This window comes from Scyliorhinus canicula, chromosome 8 (assembly GCF_902713615.1).
Source record: "Scyliorhinus canicula chromosome 8, sScyCan1.1, whole genome shotgun sequence".
NCBI classification, from domain to species: Eukaryota; Metazoa; Chordata; class Chondrichthyes; order Carcharhiniformes; family Scyliorhinidae; genus Scyliorhinus; species Scyliorhinus canicula.
Window position 1 is genome coordinate 9,276,786 of NC_052153.1, and position 24,877 is coordinate 9,301,662.

The window sequence follows — 24,877 nt, forward strand, 5'->3', positions numbered from 1 at the left end:
CTAACTGTGCTACTGGTTCAATAAATCAGATTGAACTAACTTCAAGGTCTGGAGTATCTTTTGGTTAAAGCTGCATCCAGTTGCAGCCTGTGTTATCCCAGAGTACATAACACGACCGTCAGTTTAGCTCAGTTGGCTGGACGGCTGATTGGTGATGCAGAGCGATGGAAATAGCGCGGGTTCAATTCCCGTACTGTCTGTGGTTAACAGGAAGGCCCCGCCTTCCTAATGTTATCCTCGCCCGAGGTGTAGAGTTTAAAAAATTATGGCAGCCATTGTTTTTAATATCACGTGATGCTTCCAAATGAATTCCCTTCCTAGCCCAACGTTCCTATCGGACCCAGCTTCAGGTCATCTTTTTTCAAATTTGCACATGGGATGTGGGCATTATTGCCCATCCCTAATTGCCCATGTGGGGGGCAGTTAAGTGTTAACCACATTGCTGTGGGTCTGGAGTCACATGTAGGCCAGACCGGGTAAGGGTGGCAGATTTTCTTCCCTAAACGGCATTAGTGAACTAGGTGGGCTTTTCCAACAATTGACAATGGTTTCAAGGTCATCGTTAGACTTTCAATTCCAGATTTTTATTGGATTCAAATTTCACCATCTGCAGCGGTGGGATTTGAACCTGGGGGTCCCCAGAGCACTACACTGGGTCTCTGGTTTACTAGTCCCGTGACAATATCACTATATACCCGCGGCAGAAATGGATGTGACTGTCGAAAAAATATTGAACTGCTTCACCCATTGAGTAAATGACAGCGTGAAATTTGTTAACACACCGGAGCGCGGGAAACCTTTAAGAGGAAGCTGGATAAGTACAGGAGAGAGAAATGAACAGAAGGATCGGCTGATAGGGCGAGATATCGGGTTCATGCAGAGCAGAGACACACCGCCAACCCAACTGATTGGGCCGAATAACTCGGGCATCCAGTGCAATTATTTGTGATCCGCGATAGCAAAGTGGTCAATGGTCTGATTTAGTGCATTGACTCCACCTTACCCGACTTCCACCTGCTACAGATGAAAGTGCCGGAAAATGCAGCGTGTAATTTCTGTGTAATTCCCGGTTACACAACTCTGCAGCTTTTGCGACACAAGCAAATTGATCAATAGAGCGTGACTCAAGAGAAGCAAAAGGGGCCAGGTTGTCAAAGAGAAGTCTGGATTCTTATGTAGCTCAGCGCCGCCGTGTGCTTTGAATAACATTTTAATCACGCACTCGTTAAGGGTTGAAATATAGAACTCAATTTTCCATCATGTCAATGCAAAGGACAAGTTAACAACTGGCTGGAAGGGTATATTGAGGGCCTTGTGTCTTCCTTCGGCAGGTAGTCTGACAGCTGTCGGTTGGCATACATTTCATTAACTATTTGCTCTTAGATTTGGCTAGTCAAATTGAAGACTGACAGCAGCAAAAGGTGCAAAGTAGTGTGTCCAAACTACCCCCGGTACACAGTCTTATACCAGGGTCTCTCTTCCCTCAGAAGTAGGCCTTAAACAGTGGTGGTAGCAATTTACCCCCAGCAGGGATCGGAATCAGTAACACTAGGACAGCCATTTTTGATCATTTGTTACGCAGCATTTACAGTATGAATTCAGCGAAGCCACGAGCCTGGAGTGTGGGGGCATGCCTGACAAGCAACGCTATGCGCCAAGTGCTGGAAAATGGGATTGGAATACTGAGGTGGCTGTTTTTTGACCGGCGCAGACGATGGGCTGAAGGGCCTTTTCCGTGCCGTAGACCTCTCTGACTCTAACGACACATTACGGTTCAAAACTGTGCTCGACACTCAACGCACCGTGACTGTGCCATTCCCAAAGAGACCAGAGGAGGCGTTAAATAAGATGGCGAAAGCCATCACAATGTCCAATGATTGGAGTGGGCCATCGGGCAGTACAAAACCAGCAGGTGAGAGGTCAGCACAGCAAGCGGTCACTGGCAGTGCCTAATTGCCCTGGCTTGCTCGGCTATTTCAGAGAGCATATTGCTGTGGGTCTGGAGTCACGTGTCGGCCGATTTCCTTCCCTAAAGGCCATTAGTGAACCAGATGGGTTTTTACAACAATCAGTGACAGTTGTCATGGTCACCATTACTGAGACTAGCTTTACGTTCCAGATTTATTAACCGAATTTAAATTCCACCAGCTGCCGTGGTGGGATTTGAACCCCCAGAGCGTTTAGCCTGTGCTTTTACTCATCCAGCGACATGACCACTAGGCCACCAACACCCTGCTAAACACGCATCAAACCCATAGCTCGACTACTTCTGCCACTTCCTGTTGGAGGCAACCAGCAAAACCAGGGCCTTGATGGCTCAGGGGAGACCGTGACATTCACTCGCATCCCATGGAAGAATAAACATCAATAAGAACGAGGATTGGCTTCCTTGACATCACAACGGTTATTTCAGAAGTAATTTTTCCAATCAGAGGTAACCCTGTACGTCGAAAGGCGTTGGCTGGTTTCTCAATCAAAATCAGTCCAAACTCACTCCAGTGTGGAAACTGGAGGATGACACAACACCAGCTTTGGCTGGGTAGTTTGGTTGTCTTCCAATTCTTAACACCAAGACTCACACCAGACGAAAGGGCCACTGCGGTGAGCCATTAGAAAGAACGCTGCCCATGGAATCAGACCCAGCACACACCGGGTCTTCAGATTTGTGGCTTTGCTGAATTCATACTGTAAATGCTTCTTAGCAAGTGATAAAAAATATGGGTGCACAGTGGTTATCACTGTTGCTTCACAGCTCCAGGGACGTGGGTTCAATTCCCGGCTTGGGTCAATGTCTGTGCGGAGTCTGCACGTTCTCCCCGTGTCTGCGTGGGTTTCCTCCGGGTGCTCCGGTTTCCTCCCATATTCCAAAGATGTGCAGGTTAGGTGAATTGGCCATGCTAAATTGCCCCTTAAGTGTCCGAAAGGGTCGGTTTGGTCACGAGGATAGGGTGGAGGTGTGGGCTTAAGTTTAAATAGGCTGCTTTTTCCAAGGGCCGGTGTAGATTGATGGGCTGAATGACCTCCGTCTCCACTGTAGCAATTCTATTCCATTATTTGTTGTTGCAGCACGGTAGCATAGTGGTTAGCACAATTGCTTCACAGCTCCAGGGTCCCAGGTTCGATTCCCGGCTTGGGTCATTGTCTGTGCAGAGCCTGCACGTTCTCCCCGTGTCTGCGTGGGTTTCTTCTGGGTGCTCCATTTTCCTCCAACAGTCCAAAGATGTGCAGATTAGGTAGATTGGCCATGATAAATTGCCCTTAGTGTTGGGTGGGGTTGCTGGGTTATGGGGATAGGGTGAAGGTGTGGACTTGGGTAGGGTGCTCTTTCCAAGAGCCGGTGCAGACTCGATGGGCTGAATGGCCTCCTTCTGCACTGTAAATTCTATGAACTTAAATTCTATGAATTTTTGAAATGACTCTTTGTTTACTTATTAAATATCCCACCATAATTCATTTATTTGCAGAGTTGAAGAGGGGGAGAGAGACATGGCATGTGGGAGATTGAGAAAACACATACACAGAGAGAGAGAGGGATGGAGAAAAACTGAGAGCGAGATACTCCGTCCCCTCACTCCCCCACGGAGGCAGCCAGCCATTGGCTGGTGGCGGAATCTCGCCATTGTCAATGGGTTTTCCTGGTGCTCGTATCCATCGTTGGGACACAGCCGGAACATTTCGGCCAGAGAGAGAGAGAGACAAAGAAACAGAGAAAGAGGAATAGAGAAAGACAGTCAGACAGACAGACAGAGAGAGAAGAGAGAACCAGAGAGACAGGGGCATGAATGTAACACTCCCCTCCCTCCGGGATCATGCCCACCCTAACCCAGACGCGATTTTAAGGAGGGGCGGACAGGGTCTCAGACAGGAAGCTTGACCGTTCCCCTTTAAGGGCCTTTTCAGCCCAGCCTCAAATTTCAGGCTGGTAGGCGCCAGAGAGTGGGAAATAAGAAAATAAATCACTGGTCGGGGTCAGGTGCTGCAGTACCTCCTCCGGCCACTGCGGCACTGTGCCTGGGTCGGGCTGGAGAGCGGTCAGCCACTTGGGACTAGCTCCAAGTATGGACCTGCTGTCCGTCAGTGCTCCTTTGATGCATTCCCCGCCAACTGCCCGGATGGTGGGGTCAAGCCCTCGGCATCCCAAAAGATTCAGGCCACAGAGACAGGGGCAGAGAGACAGGCAGGAGTGGGGGTCGGGGAGGGGGGGCAAAGATCTGACCCACCCATTCAAACCAACAGCCGTGTCCTTGAGAATGAGGTGAAATATTTCAGCAATTCTGGAGCACAGTTCTGTCTGGAGTTCTGACCCACAGCTGGCACGTACAGTTTTGTCACTTTCTATTTTAGTCCATCAATGGTCAGGCTACGTTGCTGACCAGCCTCGGGAACTGCTCTGCAGCTTACAGGAGTTCTGGTGCCATAAAGGCCAAAGCCACAAGACGCCAGCAAAACAACAGTAATCTGCCTGGAACATCAAGAACCACAAACACTGCACAGCGCTGTGCCACGTCGTCCTGCCCGTCTTTCTCCACACGGCCCATCTCCAGAGTAATTCAGAGGTCCAGGCAACTGCTCTGGGGACGTGGGCCTAAATCAAACCCCAGCAACTGAACCGAGTGCTTTGCTGGATCATTTCAGCGGGCCGCTTCGAGTCACCCATATTGGTGTGGGTCAGGGGTCACCTGCAGGCCAGACTGGGTAAGGATGGAAGGTTTCCCTCTCTAGTTAACTGGTGGAATTTAAATTCAGTTAATAATAATCTTTACTAGTGTCACAAGTAGGTTACATTAACACTGCAATGAAGTTACTGTGAAAATCCCCTAGTCGCCACATTCCGGTGCCTGTTCGGGTACACTGAGGGAGAATTCACAATGTCCAATTCACCTAACAGCACATCTTTCAGGACTTGTGGGATGAAACCGGAGCACCCGGAGGAAACCCACGCAGACACGGGGAGAACGTGCAGACTCCGCACAGACAGTGACCCAAGCTGGGAATCAAACCCGGTTCCCGGGTGCTGTGAAGCAACAATGCTAACCAATGTGCTACCGATACAATCTGAGGTGGCACAGTGGTTAGCACTGCTGCCTCACAGCGCCAGGGAACCGGGTTTGATTCCCAGCTTGGGTCACTGTGCGGAATCTGCACGTTCTCCCCGTGTCTGCGTGGGTTTCCTCCGGGTGCTCCGGTTTCCTCCCACAGTCCAAAGATGTGCAGGTTAGGTGAATTGGCCACGATAAATTGCCCTTAGTATCCAAAAGGTTAGATGGGGTTGCTGGGTTACAGGGATAAGGTGGGGCTCTTTCGGAGGTTGGTGCGAACCCAATGGGCTGAATGGCCTCCTTCTACCCTGTAGGGAGCCTCGAGTCTGTGAAAGAAAGCTAGTCTCAGGAATGGTGATCTTGAAACGGATGTTCGTGAAAATCTAGTTCACCATTGTCCCTTAGAGAAGGAAATCTGCCATCCTTACCCGGTCTGGACTTCATGTGACACCAGACCCATAGCAATGTGGCCAACTTTCAAAGGCCAACCCTTTGGAAAAGGCCCAGCAAACCACCCAATTCCAAGGGCAATTAGGGATGGACAAGAAATGCTATCTCACCAGAAACACACCCATCTCGTGGAAGAATTAAGAAAATAAAAAGAGTCATATATATAGCAACACAAAGCCACACATTTCCTGTCACAGGAAAAAACTTGAGCTCTCAAACCAACGCAAAATGTCCACTGGAGCTGCCCTCCTACAGCAATAAAAAAAACCCATGCATGCCAGTGAGAAAGCCATGAAGTAACTGTCGACTTACATCAAAGGTTCCATCAAACTAGTTTCTGTCCCTTCAGCTCAGGCCTGTTAACATTTCTCTGCTCTGTGGACTATTATTAGGTCAGCCTGGATGCTGCAAACTCTCAACTCGGGGCCCCTAGAAATAATTCGCCCGACTGGATCAGGTTAGCCCATTTTAATCTCAACCACATTTTTTGCCTTTCCTTCAACGCTCCTGCCTTGGCGACTTCCAAGTGGCGATCTGCAGAAAGTGTATTTACTCAAGTCTTCATTGCAGAAAAACAGCAATTAAACTCAACCTGTGTTCGGGAATAATGACCTCTTCTCTCCACATGTCCCAGCAGCTGCGTGAAATAAAACTCAACATCAGGTTTTTATTAAATCAGAGAGAGGGATCTTTAATTTAGGAAACTGACGAGGTAGAGGAAAGGTCAAATGGAGACATTTATGAAAGAGATGAATAACACCCCGTTGCGTTGGCTAGCGGCAGCTTTACTCCTATTCCTATATTCAATTTGACTGGGGGAATTAGCTCAAACGGTAGAGTAGGTGCTTTACCGGCTTGATGGTCGAGGGGTAAGATTTTCGCTTCAGGGGTGTGCTCCGCGAATTTGAGAAAGGTCCCGGGTTCAAATTCCCGTCGAGCCTTTTGATGGTGTTCCTTATTATGGGTGGCACGGTAGCATAGTGGTTAGCACAGTTGCTTCATAGCTCCAGGGTCCCAGGTTCCATTCCTGGCTTGGGTCGCTGTCTGTGCAGAGTTTGCACGTTCTCCCCGTGTGTGCGTGGGTTTCCTCCGGTTTCCTCCCACAGTCCAAAGATATGCAGGTTAGGTGGATAGGCCACGCTAGATTACCCCTTAGTGTCCAGAAAGGTTAGGTGGGGTCACCGGATTATGGGGATAGGGTGGAGGTGTGGGCTTAAGTAGGGTGCTCTTTCCAAGGGCTGGTGCAGACTCAATGGGCCGAATGGCCTCCTTCTGCACTGTAAATTCTATGAAATCTCTGAAATTCCCATAGAATAGTTGGCAGACTATAGGAGGAAGCTGCTGATGCCAGGCAGGGCGAGAAAACGGAACTCACTGATGACATAAGCAAATAATAAATCGACGATGCCATCCTAATCCTGAAAAACGTGGCACGGGAGAGTCTCCTTAACCAACGGCACCAAGACAGGCTCATCCACTCATTGTCACGGTGCTCTTTGTGGGATCTTGCTGTGCACAAGTTGGCATCCGCATTTCCTGCTGGGGCAACGGTGACTACTCTTGCAAAAGAGCACTTCGCTGTGGAACATCCGGAGAATGGCAGGGGCGCTATATAAATGCAAGCCTTTGGTGGCCACTTTTGATTCGCAAATCAAAGCCCAGCTCGTTCTGGCAAGGTCCACTTCAGCATTGTTCAACCAGTCCAATGTGAGGGGGGGGGGACCATCATAGAAACCTGGTGCGTCTCAAAGTGACAATTCTGCTGTTCGATAGTGGGTCAGCGAGGGGGCGTGCGGGAATGGGAAGGGGGGGGTGGGGATAGATCAGAGAGTGTGACTTCTCAGATATTGAGACGGTTGCCACTCTGCCCATCCGGCTGCATAGGAACATTTGAAAATAAGGGTGTCACAGTAGCTTTTGAGGATTTTATAAAATTCCAAATGCCACTGCGGGGAAAAAAAAAAGCAAGCTCAAAAATTAAAAATTGCACAATAATTTCACAGGGAAGCTGGAATAAACGTTGCATCTTCCTGTCCCAGGTGTTCAAAATTTGTGTCACAACATGGGCAGATATTGTGTGGAAAAGCCCAGCCGGACACCAGGAAGCTTCCGGAAAACAATGTGTTGGCCGAGGTAAATTTAAATGGCCCGCAAGTGGATGCATTGACACCTTCTCCAGCTATCAGCCGTCAGTACATCCAATGACTGTTATAGCAGCAAATGCTTTTCTCAGAGTCTATCAATGTTTCGAAAGGGTATTCCACCCAGCACCATGAAGGGGGGGGAAATCTAGACCAAGATGTTTTAAATAATTGTCTAACTTTATTTACCACTCATTGCTGCTATTTTGGGAATGGGAATGGAGTGATTTAATGGCTTCCTTGTGTCGGGCTTGATAAGACGACGAGGCCATCGACTCTCACGAGAGTACTCTCACGAGGTTCGCGACGCTCTAAACGACTCGAGAGATTTGACGAAACCTCGCGAGACGTCGCGATCTGGACCTCGCCCTCCTTTAAGAGAAGGCGGCTGAGAGGAGATTTGATGGAGATGTCCAGATGTTGGGGCAGCACAAGAGATTAGCACTGTGGCTTCACAGCGCCAGGGTCCCAGGTTCGATTCCCTTCTGGGTCACTGTCTGTCCGGACTCTGCACATTCTCCCCGTGTGTGTGTGGGTTTCCTCCGGGTGCTCCGGTTTCCTCCCACAGCTCAAAGGCGTGCAGGTTAGGTGGATTGGCCATGATAAATTGCCCTTATTGACCAAAAAGGGTTAGGAGGGGTTATTGGGTTACAGGGATAGGGTGGAAGTGAGGGCTTAAGTGGGTCGGTGCAGACTCGATGGGCTGAATGGCCTCTTTCTGCACTGTATGTTCTATGTTCTAAAATCATTGGGGGGGGGACTGGAAAGAGCACGTAGGGATAAACTATTCTCGCTCATAAAAGGATCCAGAACGAGAGGGGCCCTGATTTAAAATGATTTGCAAAAGAAGCAAATGCGGAGTGGTTTAGGTCTGGAATGCACTGTTTGAAAGTGTGGTGGAGGCAGGTTCAATCGAGGCTTTCAAGAGGACAGTGGATGATTACTTGAATAGAAACAATGTTCAGGGGTATGGGGAAAAGGCAGAAGAATGGCATTGAGTCAGGATGCTCGTTTGGAGGGCCGGTCAAGACACGACAGGCCAAATGGCCTCCTTCTGCCCCTTAACAATTCTGCGATTCTGTAATTACTCAGCAGCCACTGTTAATCGTGGCTTCTTTCACGGACAAAAAAAGCAAAATCGTTATGATAGAGCCTTAATGCTTACCACGCAGAAGGGCCATTCAGCCCATCGCGTCTGTGCTGATCCCTGCAAGAACAACTCAGCCAGTCCCACTTTGCTTCCCTTCCTGTGGAGCTCTCTCTTCATGTGTTTGTCTATTGGAAGCCATAACTGAATCTGCCTCCACCACACTCCCAGGCAGAGCATTGCTGCATAAAGAAGCTGTTCTTTATTGCGCCGTTGGGTCTGTTGTCCTAAATCTGTGTCCTCTGCTTCTCGAACCATTCTACAAATGGGACGTTTCTCACGGTCTACTCTGCCCAGATCCCTCATGATTTTTGAACATCCCCATCAAATCTCCTCTCATGCTTCTCCATAGCAAGTGGGGAGGTGGTGGCGTAGTGGCATTGTCACTAGAGTAGTAAACCAGAGACCCAGAGCAACGTTGGTCCCAGGTTCAAATCCCACCACCGTAGATGGTGAAATTTGAATTCAATAAAGAATCTGGAACTAAAAGTTGAACGGTGACCATGAATCGATTGTTGTAAAAACCCATCTGGTTCGCTGATGCCCTATAGGGAAGGAAATCTGCCATCCTTACCTGGTCTGGCCTACATGTGACTCCAGACCCACAGCAGTGTGATTGACTCTTAAATGTCCCTCGAGGGCAATTAGGGATGGGCAATAAATGCTGACACCACGCCCCATGAACAAAAGAAAAATGTCCCTCACCCCTGGTGCCATTCTGATAAATCTGAACCATCTCTAAAGCATCACAGAATTCTAACAGTGCAGACGGAGAACATTCGGCCCATCGTGTGTGCACCAGCCCTGGGAGTGAGCAATTCACTTGGTGCCACTTCCTCACCTTCTCCCCATAATCCTGGAGCAGAATTTTACGCTCCCCCAAGATGTTGGGCTCTGAGGCGGCAAGGGAGGGGGGGTGAGAGAGAGAGAGAGGGAGTGGTCATTCTCAATCCCGACCCTATGCCCCCAGGACGGACGTTTACAACAGTCCTGGGACTTGGGTCCTGACATGCTGCAGTACCGCCTCTGGCCACTGCAGCGCTGCGCTGTGCCAGCCCGGGATGGAGAGCTGCCGCACAATCTGATTGGCCAACAACTCCTACAGGCGGGGCTTCTTTCCAAAGGCGGACGAAAGTCCTGCCCACTGGCAATCAGCACTCAAGTGAGCGCTAAATGGCAGAGGGTGTTTGAGAGTAGCAATCCTTAATATCCCAACCTGCACATTCTTCCTTTTCAGATAATGATCAAATTTCCTTTTTAAATGCCTCAACCACTCTCATTCAGAGCTTAGAGATCCTAATCAGTCGCTGCATGAACAGGATTTTCCACATATCCTCCTTGCTTCTTTTGCCAAATACCTTAACTCAGTGCCCTCTCTCCCTTTCACAAGTGGGAACAGTTTCTCTCAGATGGAGGCCCGTCAGGCCCTTCCTATACTGTGAAGAATGAGGTGCATTTCTGGAAGCCAGGGACGGGATTCTCCCAACCTCCCGCCGGGTCGGAGAATCGCCGGGGGCCGGCGTCAATCCCGCCCCCGCCGTGTCGCGAATTCTCCGGCACCGGAGATTCAGCGGGGGCGGGAATCGCTCCGCGCCGGTCGGTGTGCCCCCCCCCCCGCCCCCCCCCCAGCGATTCTCTGGCCCGCCGCTGTCAAGCTTCTCCCGCCGGCGTGGATCAAACCACCTATCTTACTGGCGGGAGCAGGCGGCACGGGCAGACTCCGGGGTCCTGGGGCGATCTGGCCCCGGGGGGCACCCCCACGGTGGCCTGGCCCACGATCGGGGCCCACCGATCGGCAGACGGGCCTGTGCCGTGGGGCCACTCTTTTCCATGGTGAAGACTATGGCGAAGGCGGAAGTGACCCCCTCCCCTGCGCATGCGCAGGGATGACGTCAGCAGCTGCAGACGCTCTGGCGCATGCGCGGACTTCCGCCGGCCGGGGAGGTCTTTTCGGCCCTAGCTGGCGTGGCGCCATAGTCCTTCCATACCAGCTGGCGGAGTGCCAACCACTCCGGCGCGGGCCTAGCCCCTCAATATTCGGGCTTGGCCCCTAACGGTGCGGAGACTTCCGCATCTTTGGGGCAGCCCGATGCCGGAATGGTTCACGCCACTCCAGCACGCCGGGACCCCCCCGCCCTGCCAGGTAGGGGAGAATCCCGGTCCATGTGTCCATTTAGTCCAGTGGAAAATGTAGTTAAAAAAGCCTCAATGGGGTTTCCCATTGTGGGGCAGCCCCACGCCGTCGGGGCCCCATGCCGTCGGGGGCCCATGCCGTCGGGGGCCCACGCCGTCGGGGGCCCACGCCGTCGGGGGCCCACGCCGTCGGGGGCCCACGCCGTCGGGGGCCCACGCCGTCGGGGGCCCACGCCGTCGGGGGCCCACGCCGTCGGGACCCCCCCCCACCCCCCGGGCGCTGGCAAACCGAGAATCCGCCGGCGGAGAATCCCGCCCCTGGTGTTCCAGCGCCTCTCTTGATCCCTGCTCAGCAGCTCCCTTTTAGCATTTCAATATTAGGTTGAAAGATTTTTATAACTTTCCACGTCATGTCTGAACTCTCTCCGGAACGTCCAACCTTCTCTCACAGCAAAGACCAGCAGTCTGAAAATTCAGCTCTATATTCATCCACTTGGAATTGTGTAGCAGCCGCCTCACGTGATGGACGTGCTCATCAGCTTGTGTGTTCAGCTATGGAAGAGCCTGCCCACCATTCCTCTCCCTTCTCTTCTCCGACCACCCAGCCAAGATATAGGGAAATATTACCGATTCTGACACGTTAAGTAAAATGTCAGTAAAAGGGCGTAACTGTTGCTAACTCAACTTTACTTGCAATCACAAAGTTCTTCCTGGAGCCTTTGCCCTGCCAGGTCGATGCTCTATAAACTACAAAACTAAAAAACTCAAGTCCATTTTATAAACGCTATAATTTCGCCGAAGTGGCTCATGGTTAATCCACGTCCAATATCCTGCTCTGAAAACTCTGCTCGCTTCTTGACAGCGGTGACAAATCCACAACATTCTAAAACAATCAACAACACTCTAAATCAAACTACCCACAACATTCTTTTTTTTAAAAAGCCAATTTGCCCTATATCCCAATGTTTACGGGTTCTTTAAAACTCCAGAATCTTCTTTTGGCCAGGACATATCAGTGTACCAAGTTTTGTTGAAATCTGACCATTAAATTGTGAGCTATATTATTGACAAACAGGAGCAGAAACATTACCCTGACCATGTCCAGTGGCAGAGGTAACCAGCAATCTACCACATTAGAATCACTGCATTCAGAGCAATTGTCATTTATAAAGTTCCTAAATGTGGAAAATGTCCCCTTGCATTTTACTGGAGCTTCATCAATCAAAAACGTGACACTGAAAAAGATGTTGGACCAGATAGCCAAAAGCTTGGTCAAAGAGGCCGGGATTAAGTTGCATCTTAACAGAGGGGGAGGAGAGTAGCCGAGAGGTTTAGGGAGGGAGCACCAGAGTTTAGAGACTAGACTCTGGGCGACAGCGCCATCAATGATGGAGTGGTGAAAACTGGGAATGAGTGGAGGCCCAGAATTGGAAAAGTGCAGAGAAGTTGAGGGGGGGGGCGGGGTGTCAGCGAGCACAGAGGTAAAATAATAACATAGGAACTAGGAGCAGGATTAGGCAATTCAGCCCCTCGAGCCCGCACAACTATTCAACTTCGCTCTTCCGCCCATTCTCCATAACCCTTCAATCCGTTACTAATTAAAAATCGGTCTATCTCTACCTTAAATTTACTCAATGGCCCAACATCCACCGCACTCTGGGGTCGGGGGTCCAACACATTCACGACCCTTTGAGAGAAGAGATTTCTCCTTATCTCAGTTTTAAATATGCTACTCCTCATCCTAAAACTGTGATCTCTCTTTCTAGATTACCCCACAAGGAAGCATCCGCTCCATGTCTGCTAATGGGTGAACAAGACCTGGTGTGAGTTAGGATACAGGCAGAGTAGCTTTGGAGGATTTCAAGTTTGTGCAGGGTGAAAGGTGCAGACTCGATGGGCCGAATGCCTCCTTCTGCACTGTAGAGATTCTATGAAAGACAGAAGGCCAGCCAGAAGAAGCATCTGAAGTAGCTCTGTAGATACGGACTTGAAACGTTGGGCACGATCCAACGGCTGCGCTGCACCCGAAATGCAGTTTGCCGCGGCACGACATGGCCGATAAACACCGGGAGACCCCCCCCGCTCCCGGGATCTACTCGACTCGCAACGCCTCGTGAGATCCAACGAGATCTAGCGAGACGTGGCGGTGTGGATCGCGCCCAATGTGAGCGTGGCGGGGTCACCTTTTGGCAAGTCTGCAAATTAGAGGGAAACAGCTAATCCCGCTCTCATGTGCAGGTTCCTGAGGTACATGAGGCTTTGGGATTCATCCTCTTTGCCTCAGGGACCTCGGGTGAGCGGCTGCTCAGCACTTGTCTCCACAAATGGGGACCAGATGGAACGGCACTAGTGCAGGTCTCCCAGGGGAGTGGAGGCCTCCAGCTGCATGCCCTTTGGCAGGCAGGATATGGTCCTGGCACTGCTGGTACCAGTTGGGTATCTTGGCAGTGCCACCTAGGCGCCAGCCTGGCACTGCCAAGGTGGTAGTGCCAGCTGTCATGGGCACTCCCAGGTTGGCGGTACCAATGGACCGGGGCTGGTTTAGCTCACTAGGCTAAATCGCTGGCTTTTAAAGCAGACCAAGCAGGCCAGCAGCACGGTTCGATTCCCGTACCAGCCTCCCCGGACAGGCGCCGGAATGTGGCGACTAGGGCTTTTCACAGTAACTTCATTGAAGCCTACTCGTGACAATAAGCGATTTTCATTTCATTTCATTTTCATGTGCCAAGCTGGCATTTTTTGCACATGTGCGATTGGGCCAGGGGTGTCCTGCGTGGGTGTTGGGAAGGATGCGCGGGGGGGGGGGGGGGGGGGGGGGGGTCCGGGACCCTCCAATAGTGCATTTGGGCTGGGGGGAGGGGGTGTTGGGGGTGGGCCTCAGAGATTGGGGCACCATTTAAAAATGGCGTCCCGCTCTCTCACTACAATGGGGAATTCGGGCGAGCAGAGCTACAAAACCGGGACTATGCACAGCCTCAGCCGTGCCTTCCCTGCTGAGGCTCCTTATATCATGCGAGCCGTGTTAAATAGCCATATGTTTCTTGGCGCTGTGAGTGCCGGGAAACACGCGGCTAACTGTGCTCGCTATGGGACCTTGCTCCAATTTAGTTAAATCGAGCCAGTTAACTCTGTTTCTCTCTTCACAGACGCTGCCAGACCTGCTGAGTTTTTTCCAGCACTTTCTGTTTTCATTTCAGGTTTCCAGCGTCCGGAATATTTTGCTTTCGCGTTGGAACAGCCGAGTCCAATGGTAGCAAAGCCACGGACGGACAAGAGCACTTCACGGCAATAACTATAAACATTTGACCGGGTGTACAAGTGGCAATGTTTATTTATTGTGTAAAAGGCCAAAAAGGAGGCTCATGGAGAACCACCATGTGCGTCTCAATAATAAATGAAAGATAAATAACGGGCGGGATTCTCCGGCCGTGTCCGCCCTGCGACCGGAGAATCCGGCCCGAGGTCAATGGCCTCCCCCATTGTCCGCGTCCCGCCCGTAGCGATCTTGCGACGGGCGGGGCGGAAGAATCCCACCCAGCGTGTAGCTGGTGAATTGGAACACAGTGCCCTGCTAAATGCTAGCAGTTGTTCCCAACCGAATCCAATCCCACTGTAAACAAGGGAGACATGACCATTAACTTTGTTGACTTAACAATTCAGGAGGGCCATAAAGGTCACTCTGAAGATTGATATGGTTTGTCTCGCCGTTTTTTTCCAATGCTCATCAAAAGCCCATTGTCCTGGCAACTCAGGAGTTTACAACTGTGCTTCATTAAGATCCACCTTTAATGTTCCGTGGCACGGTTAATTGTGCCTTCCCAGCCTCGCGCTGCCCGTCGTGCATTTTACCTGAACGGCCCCAACAGGCTGCCTGACGAACATCTGCTCCTGGGTTTTCCCTTTGAGCAGAGAGAGACCGGATGTGATTTTACTGTACCCCAAACAGGCGTGCAGGAAAAGCAAAGCCTTTCGCACAAAGCATTTGCTGTTGGCCGCGCCATGTGGTTTTCCGATTACGAGAAGCTTGAATTAGGATGAAATCCAAATTAATATCAACAGAACCAAACCTACACAAAACGCCAGTTTAAGTAGACACAATGACTCAAGAGTTCCAGCTTTTTCATCTGGAACGGCGCATGTAATTACTTCAGGAGATTAAAGGCTAGACAATGGGTACTGTCTAGGCGCCCCCCCTCTCCCCCCCCCCCCCCCCCCCCCCCCCCACTGATACCTGGACCAGCTTAAGACAAACATGTTTATCTGATGCTACACCTAACTCAGAAGCACACTTTGTTTGTGTTCCATTTACTGCAGTTTCTCTGCCTTAAAAGTGAACATTTCAGATTTGAACATTTAACTGCGCCATTTCACTACCCCGTCTGGCCCACTGAGGTGCATCTGGTTGCAGTTCTGAAGACTCCATCAAGTAAAACAAATCTTCTATTGCTAACAGGTCACTTTTGTTCTTTTTTCATTTTAGAGTACCCAATTTACCTTTTCCCCAATTGAGGGGCAATTTAGCGCGGCCAATTCACCTACCCTGCACATCTTTGGGTTGTGGGGGTGAGACCCATGCAGACACGGAGAGTGAACCAGAGTCGGGATCGAACTCGGGTCCTCCGTGCCGTGAGGCAGCAGTGCTAACCACTGAGCCACCGTGCCGCCCCAGGTCACTTTTCGATGTACCATCAATTGAACGCGAGACGAGTTGCTGGACAAAAGTATGGCTTTAAACTGCTAGATGTTAGCCCTGCGGTCGATTACAATAGAAGGACGACCGCCGGGCGTACTGGGTATTTATACCCCACCCTGGAGGCGGGGTTAACTCAGCCTCTCGACCAATCGGGGAGCCGTCACATGACTGGTCTCAACCAACCGGTCGAGAGGCACATGACCGATCAGGGCCAATGGTAAGCCGGTGTTCTGCACCAATGGCAGGCAGCTATGCTAATCATACCACCACACTTTTATTACCCTCACCCACTGCTTCCATCTTCAGTTTCTGTCACACTTTGAATCCGGTTCTTTGAAATCAAATTGTCAACAAATTAACGCGGAGGACGGCACAGTGCCACAGGGGCTAGCACTGCTGCCTCACCGCGCCTGGGACCCGGGTTCGATTCCGGCCTCGGGTGACCGTCTGTGTGGAGTTTACATGTTCTTCCTGCGTCTGTGAGGATTTCCTCCCACATTTCAACGGTATACAGGTTAAGTGGATTGGTCATGATCAATGTGCGATGTTACAGGGATAGGGTGGAGGAGTGGGCCTCGGTAGAGTGCACTTTCAGAGGGTTGGTGCAGACTCAATGGGCTGAATGGCCTCCTTCTATGGATTCTAGGAACCTTGACAAAATAACGACACTGGTCACTTTTGATTAATGAGCACAGTTAGCAAACCTAACACGGGTCATACAGATCTCGCCATTACTTACTCAAAAGTAATGTTACACCATTTCACCACCTATAACTTAAACCATCATCCCATCAGAAGGGCAGTGAAATGCCTTCAGACATCACAGAAAGTGTGTGTTTGTTCAAATTTAGGTCTAAATTTAAAAGGAATTATGATTTAAGTGAGGATCTGTTGGTAAATCTAACAAAGTGGTATGATAACTATGTAGGCTGCAAAACTCAATTTTGAACGCCACTTGGTTGAAGGTGATTTTTCTCGGAAATTAGCCAGATTTACAGCGGCCTTCACGCCCTGACCTGACACCAGCCACCCACCCCCCAACCCCCCACACAACACCCCCCCCCCCCCCCCCCACCCCACTCCTGAATATCGAGCTTTATCCAGTGTTTATTGAGCAACAAAACTAAAATCTCCAAGTGTCCTGTTTTTAAAAACACGTTTAACAGATCCCCCCCCCCTCCCCACTTCATGTAACATGAAGAGGTCAAATCAGCAAAGGCAGGCAGTGATTCAGTGTGGGCAACACATGGCTTTTTACAGAATCTCTCAGAGTTGACTCGCCTTTTCACGCTGAACTACCCGAGCTCAAAGCCTGGCCACATGGGCAGGTGACCTGCTCCAACTTGCCTCCCCATGGATTGGCACCTACCAGGGAGCAGGCACCATGAAAGGGTAGATCGTGGTGCGGTGGTAATGTCACTGAATTAGCGCATGCTCTGGGGAGAAAGGTTCAAATCCCGTGGTTAATTTGAATTCAGTTGACAGGAAAAATATTTGGAAGATAAAAAGTTAGTCAAGTAATTTCTTCGATTTATTTTCCAATTAAGGGGCCTTTTAGAATCATAGAATTTACAGTGCAGAAGGAGGCCATTCGGCCCATCGAGTCTGCACCGGCCCTTGGAAAGAGCACCCTACCCAAGCCTACACCTCCATCCTATCCCCACAACCCAGCCAATCCTAAGGCTATGACTAAGGCCAATCCACCTCACCTGCACATCTTTGGACTGTGGGAGGAAACCGGAGCGTCCGAAGGAAACCCACGCACACACGGGGAGAGCGTGCAGACTCCGCACAGACAGTGACCCAAGCCGGGAATCGAACCTGGGACCCTGGAGCTGTGAAGCAATTGTGCTAACCATTGTGCTACCGTGCTGCCCATAGAAGTGCACAACTCACCTACCCTGCCCATCTTTGGATTGTGGGGGTGAGACCCACACAGACACGGGGAGAATGCGCAAACTCCACACGGACAGTGATCCGGGGCCGGGATTGAACCTGGGACCTCAGTGCCATGAGGCAGCAGTCCTAACCACTACGCCACCGTGCTGCCCAAAGTTAGTCAGTAATAGTGACTATAAACCATCCATGATTGTCAACCCATCTGGTTCACTAATGTCCCTTTAGAAAAGGAAATCTGCCGTGCTTACCCAGTCTGGCCGACATGTGACCCACAGCAGCGTGGTTGACGTTTAGCTGCCCCTTTGAAATGGCCAAGGAAGGGAAAGTAACGATGGGCAACAAATCCAAACGATGCCAACATCCCATTGAATAATAAAGAAAAGGGCAACGGGAAGAGTAGCTGGGAGAGAAAAGTTGGGAAGAGGGAAAAGACGACTAGTCCAGTTTGCTAAAATTAAGATAACTTGGGGAGGCACATGGCACAGTGGCTTCCCACGACGCTGAGGACCTGGGTTCAAATCCCGACTCTGGGTCACTGTCTGTGTGGAGTTTGCACATTCTCCCCGTGTCTGCGTGGGTCTCGCCCCCACAACCCAAAGATGTGCAGGTTAGGTGGATTGAACATGCTAAATTGCCCCTTAATTGGGGGAAGAAAAAGTTGGGTTTTCTAAATTTAAAAAAAATGAAGATAATTCTACAATCCTAAATAGAATCCCTACAGTGCAGAAGGAGGCCATTCGGCCCATCGGGTCATACCAACCCTCTGAAAGAGCTCCCGACCAATGCCCACACCCCCACCCTATCCCCACAACCCCACCTAATCTGTATATCTTTGGACACTAAGGGCCTATTCAGCACAGCCAATCCAGCTAAACCTGCACATCTAGGGACTGTGGGTGGAAACGGGAGCCCCCGGAGGAAACCCACGCAGACACGGGAGGAAATTGCAGACTCCACACAGACAGTCACCCGAGGCTGGAACTGAACCCGGGTCCCTGGCGCTGTGAGGCAGCAGTGCTAACCACTGCCACTGATCAAATAATAACCGACACCCATTCTTATGCAAATCATTTTCTAGAAAATAACATAATTATTCACGGAGCTGTTATCAGTTAACATTAAAGTAAAACAGAAATACTCAAGGCCAATTATGGTGCAGCAATTTCAGCTCGCTACAATGATGCATTTCATTCAGCTACATTACAGAGTACTGATTATCGAGGCAAAAATTACAGCTGGCTAAGCCAGGAATGAGAAAATTAAAGTGTGCCATTGATTTTTAGAAAGCTATCATTTCCCCTGCACACTGAAGTGCCGTTTATTATATATTTATATCAGAACTCTATCTGCCACACAGCCCAAAAATACAGGCCAGCTCACCGAATCAAACTTCCCAGGTTTTGGAGACACAAGTTATCGAATCAAGCCTCGGCAATATGACGCCAAAGTTTTCATCGCTCATTCCAGGCTGGGGAATCGAAACCTGAGATTTTAGGACGTAAGGGCCGTGATTTCTACGGCCTGCTCGCTGGCTCGTGCACCCCCCACCCTGTTTCCCAGCGACGAGGGGCGGCTTCGATGGTAAATTCCCATTGACAACGGCGGGAGCGGAAAATCCTGCCAGGAGCGAATGGTTGCTGAGAAACGCACAGCTGGTTGGGGGGGGGGGGGGGGGGGGGGGGAACAATCCCACCCCAGGAGCAGGTAGGCACCCCATCGAGCCCGCTCTGCCACCCAATACCATCATGGCTGATCATGGGTTGCAATTCCATTTTCCAACCGGCTCTCCCCATCTCAGACCTCAATGATACAATTTACGATGCAGAAGGAGGCCATTCAGCCCATCGAGTCTGCACCGGCTCTTGGAAAGAGCACCCTACTTAAGCCCACGCCTCCACCCTATCCCCATAACCCATTAAGCCCACCTAACCTTTTTATTTGGTTGTTGAAGCCAATTTAGCATCGCCAATCCACCTAACCTGCACATCTGGGGCTGGGCTAAATCGCTGGCTTTTAAAGCAGACCAAGGCAGGCCAGCCGCACGGTGGATTGGCCATTATACAATTGCCCCATTGTGTCCAAAGATGTGCAGGTTAGGTTAAAGGGTCATTGGGAAAGGGCGGAGGAGGCAACCCTCCCTCCTCTCCCATGGTGGGACGCGTAAGTTACACAAAACACCATAAACATCAACGGGACGTAAAGACCCCACTGGCAACCAATGGTGAGCCGTCTCTGCTGCCAGAAAACAGTTTTCAGGTTCAAGCCCCACCCCAGATATTTGAGCACATGATCCAGGCTGGTTCTTCAGGGCAGTACCAAAGGGCTGCCGCACTGTCAGACCCGATACCATGTGGAAGAGGTGCTAAACCAAGGAGATGGTCGTGTGGTGCAGTGGGGAGCCCCCTCTCTGAGCCAGAAGCTGTGGTTTCGAGACCCACCCCAGGACTTGATGGCCAATGAAGGTGCATTCATGACGTGACCCAGTGGATTGAGTATCAACCTGTAAATCCTTCCAATACAAGTGGCGCCCCTCAAGCGACAATTTCTTGACACAGCCTGGCAACCTGTTCCAGGAAAATCTAACTGTGGAAACAGGTGTAAGATTGTGCTCCCAGATGCGGGAAAAAGAGTAGTAGAGGTTAAACTGGGAAAGTGTCCTCGTGTTGTCAAAGGCAACTTCTTCGCTGCCTTATTTTTCTTCACATTTACAAAACAAGCAGGAAAAACAGAATCGTCCGTCATTGGGACTTGCCCCAACTAACAGCATCACAACATATTGTACTTGCTTCACTAGAACAAGAAGGTCATCACGAGGATAAGGTGAAAAACAAATTTGGATTCCTCCGACCAGATAGCTGATTAAAAGCAGGTATAATATGCACCAGAAGCCGGATTTAACTAGTCACTTCACTGCCTTTCCCAGATTAGTCTGTCTATATATCAATGCATTGCGAAACAGTCTTTATCAATGGGGCAGCTCTACTCAATGCATCTCCCCCTCCAAGGAAGGTTGTAGTCTAGGGTATTAATCATTCCTCAAGGAATGGTTCAGATTCTGTCCACAACTGCATATTTTCATTGGAATTTCTACAAAATCTTTTCTCATACAATTCAGCTTTTTTTTTTGCGCTACATGCAAGCCATTGACTTAAATATCCTCCTCCTGTTTCTATCCTGTACGTTTTCAAGAAGCAGGTAGATATGACACTTGGGGCAAAGGGGAATCAAAGGATTTAGGGGAAGGTGGGATTAGGCTATTGAATGTCTTTAAGACAGAGATGGATAGATTCTTGATTAATCTGGGGATCAAGGGTTATGGGGAGAAGGGAGAAGAAAGGGGATGAGAAAAATATCAGCCATGATTGAATGGCGGAGCAGACTCGATGGGCCGAGTGGCCTAATTCTGCTCCCATGTCTTACGGATGATCAGCCACGATCATAATGAATGGCAGAGCAGGCTCGAAAGGCCGAATGGCCTTCTTCTGCATTCCTATTTTCTGTTCTTCTATCCTGTATTTGAAAACAGAGAAGGGGTTAAATATGATGGATACCAATAAAGAAAGTGAGGGGAGGGGGAGGGAACTGTCTTACACGTGGTCACCATCTACCAGCGTTCCAGCTAAGATCAAAACTCAAATCAAAAACCCACTCACTGTCATTCTCTGGGAAATGGATTAACAGGAAAAAAAAATTCCAAGCCTTTGTACACAAAAAGAAACCACACTGCACCTATCCGATTCTGTTACATTCTCAGATTGTTGCCTTTCACCATTTCCTATTAACATTAAATTCAACTTATGTCAAGCTTACGTCAAACACCTATATTCACAAGTCCCACATAAACAGCATGCTGGTTTAGCTCACTGGGCTAAATCTCTGGCTATGAAAGCAGACCAAGCAGGCCAGCAGCATGGTTCGATTCCCGTACCAGCCTCCCCGGACAGGCGCCGGAATGTGGCGACTAGGGGCTTTTCACGGTAACTTCATTGAACATCTCAACGAATTCTTGGAACGCGCTGCGTGAAATGCTGACGGAAGCAGACTCGGCGGTAACTTTCCAAAGGGGAACTGGATAAATAGTTTTCAAAAAGGGGACCTAAAAAAAATGCAAGGCTGTGGGGGGGAAAAAGAGTGGGCTATTTAGATAGCTAGATAGCACTTTCGGAGAGCTAGCACCGGCTCCCTGGGCCAAATGGCCTCCTCCTGCCCTCCCGGAACATGCTCAGAATCTATGAATTCATTTTTTAAGTTGCGAGAAAGCCAGGACTGCTTTGTAACGAGAGAAAATGATTGCCGTTAAATCAACTCCAAATGGATATACTTAAAAGCGTGGTGGTCATTGTAATCTTGGATTGACCTCGATCATGCACCTAAAAGAATAAACCAGTTATTAACTTCAAAACAGGATGTAACTAAACAGTGAATTATTTTTCTCGTTGGCTTGATTTTGATCAGAAAAAAAAAAGGACAAATGCAAGGCAAATTTTAAATCTTCAAGCAGAGCTGGACAAAATATTTGTTGGAAGTGGTTTCAATCTCATCAAACCAGGTCTTCAGGTCAGTGTGCGTCTGCACGCGCATGATACTGAAAATGATGCACCTCGCTCAAACAAGAATATATCACTGAACATATTTAAGTAGGATAAATAGATTTCTAGACCCCCCCAAGACATCAAGGAGTACGGGGAGACCGCAGGAATGTGGCATTAGGATAGAGAATCAGACATAATCATATTGAATTGTGGGGTAGGCTCGAAGGGCTGATTGGCCTGTACATACTCCTATCTTCTATGTTTCCAAGAAGAAATTTGCCAGATAATTTAAAGGACGGTCTTGCTTTAAGAACATCTGGGAAATTAATATTCATGGAATTTTTTATTTTTCTGTTCCCCAGCCCCCATTTTCAACTTCGCAAACACGACCTACAAAACTCCACAAGGGTGTTGCTCAGAATATTTAGACCGGGGTAAAGCACTTGGGACATTTTTGAAGTAAGATAAGAGAGTGGGAGGCGGTAAGCGCAATGTAGAGACACCACAATAGCCCAGAGCTGTAGCATTGTCAGCCGATGCAAAAGGCAGTGAGCAATCTGCCCGGTTTTACAATCAACAACAAGTGCAGTGCAACACTGTGCAAACCCGTATTCGCCGACATCCCACCAAAGTCAAGGACTGAATCGCCCCTTTCACAAAACGAAAGAATGCACCAACTGTGGAGAAACCGATACAGGCTCTGTGGTTCTGCACATTAATTCAACACTCTGTAAATGCACAAGGATGCCACTATCTTTCTGTAGGAGAAGGGTCAACACTGGTGAATTAAACCTGATGAGATTGGGCCTTGAAGTGTGCACCCTGGCAAGTGATGACTAACTCCTCAGAGTCATCTACTTAATCATTCAGAAGGGGCCAGGGGGTGGGGCTCGATGAAACCCTCGTGTCCTTCACACATGAACTTTCTAGGTAATGGCTCTGATGCGTCACCCTCCAATTCCCCAACCACCCCCCCCCCCAAAAATAATCAAGAAGCACTTCTTCACACAGAAAAGTGTAGTGGAAATCTGGACCTGTCTCCCAAAACAACTGTTAAGGCTAGAAATCAGTTGCAAATATCAAAACAGAGTTTGCTAGATTTCTGTCGCTGGTATGTTCATCATCAAGGGTCTTGGTGTACAGGCACAATTTCAAAATTTGCCAAAAATACAAACCTTGGAAGTATTGTGGACTGAGAGGAGGTAGAAGTAGAACTTCAAATGGACAAAGAGAAGTTGGTGGGATGGGTAGAAAAGTGGCAGATGGAATTAAATGCAGGCAAGTATGAAGTGATACATTTTGATAAGAAGATTAGATTTTGATTTATTGCTACATGTACCGAGGTACAGTGAAAAGTACTGTTCTGCTTACAGTCCAGGCAGAACATTCCATACATGAAAAACATAAGACGTATGATAAATACACAATGTAAATACATAGACATAGGTACGGGTGAAGCATAGGGAGTGTAATGCTGCTCCACAGGGAAGATGCGTAGAGATCAGTTCAGTCCATAAGAGGGTCATTCAGGAGTCTGGGAACAGAGGGGAAGAAGCTGTTTTTGAACCTGTCCGTGCGTGTTCTCAGACTTCTGTATCTCCTGCCCGATATAAGAGGATGGAAGAGAGAATAACCCGGGTGGGAGGGGTCTTTGATTATGCTGCCCACTTTCCCAAGGCAGCGGGAGGTGTAGACAGAGTCAATAGATGGGAGGCGGGTTCGCGGGATGGACTGGGCTGTGTTCACGACTCTAGGCTGTGTTCTTGTAGAACTCCACGTGGGACATGGAGAGACAATATAAAAGATGTAATTCCAGAAGGTGTGTTGGAGCAGAAGATCCTGGACGTACTGGCATATTAATCATTGAAGGTTGAGAGAATGGTTAATGAATCATACAGTCATTCTGGGTTGTACCAATGGGGCACAGAGTACAAACGCAAGGAGGTTCAGTTAACCTGCAGAAAACATTGGTACGGCCTAAACTGGAGTATCGTGTTCAGTTCTGTACACCACACTACAGGGAGAATGTGAAAGCAGTAGAGAGGGTGCAGAAAGGATTAATGGTTCCAGGAATGAGGAACTTCATTAACGTAGATGGATTGGAAAAGTTGGGATCCTTTTTCCTTAGAGAAGAGAAGGTTGAGAGGAGGTTTGAGAGGATCAGAATCACGAGGGGATCTGGACAGAGTAGACAGGGGGGGGGGGGGAGGGGGGACTGTTCCCATTGGTGCAAGGATCAGGAACAAGTTCAAGAACACATAATTGGCTGAAGAAGCAATGGAGACAGGAGGCGAAACCTTTTCACGCAGCGAGCGGTCAGGGTGTACACTGCACTGTCTGAGCGTGTGGTGGAGGCAGGTGCACGCGAGGCTTTCAAAAGGGAACTGGATATATATCTGAATGGGAAGAATGTGCACGGCCACAGGGTGAAAGTGGTGGGGGGAGGGCACTGGATGAACTGCTCCTTCAGAGAGCTAGCACACACACGATGGGTCAAAGGGCCCCCTCCTGTGCTACCTAACCAATCTATGATTCCACGTCGCGGTTAGGTGGCGTTGATCGGGAGGAGACTCCTGATCGCACAAAGAACAGCATACAGCAGTTGGGCCGAATGGCCTGTTTATCTGCTCCAATAGAACATAGAACCTACAGTGCAGAAGGAGGCCATTTGGCCCATCGAGTCTGCACCGACCCACGTTAAGCCCTCACTTCCACCCTATCCCCATAACCCAATAACCCCTCCTAACCTTTTTGGTCACTAAGGGCAATTTATCCTGACCAATCCACCTAACCTGCACGTCTTTGGACTGTGGGAGGAAACCGGAGCACCCGGAGGAAACCCA

General features: G+C 49.5%; 1 protein-coding gene across 2 annotated transcripts in view; it reads right to left on the bottom strand.

The window, feature by feature from the left end:
* Nucleotides 1-24,877, bottom strand: part of lpar1 (lysophosphatidic acid receptor 1) — a 137,066-nt gene that overhangs the window by 89,589 nt on the left and 22,600 nt on the right. The gene's annotated exons all lie outside the window — the stretch shown is intronic.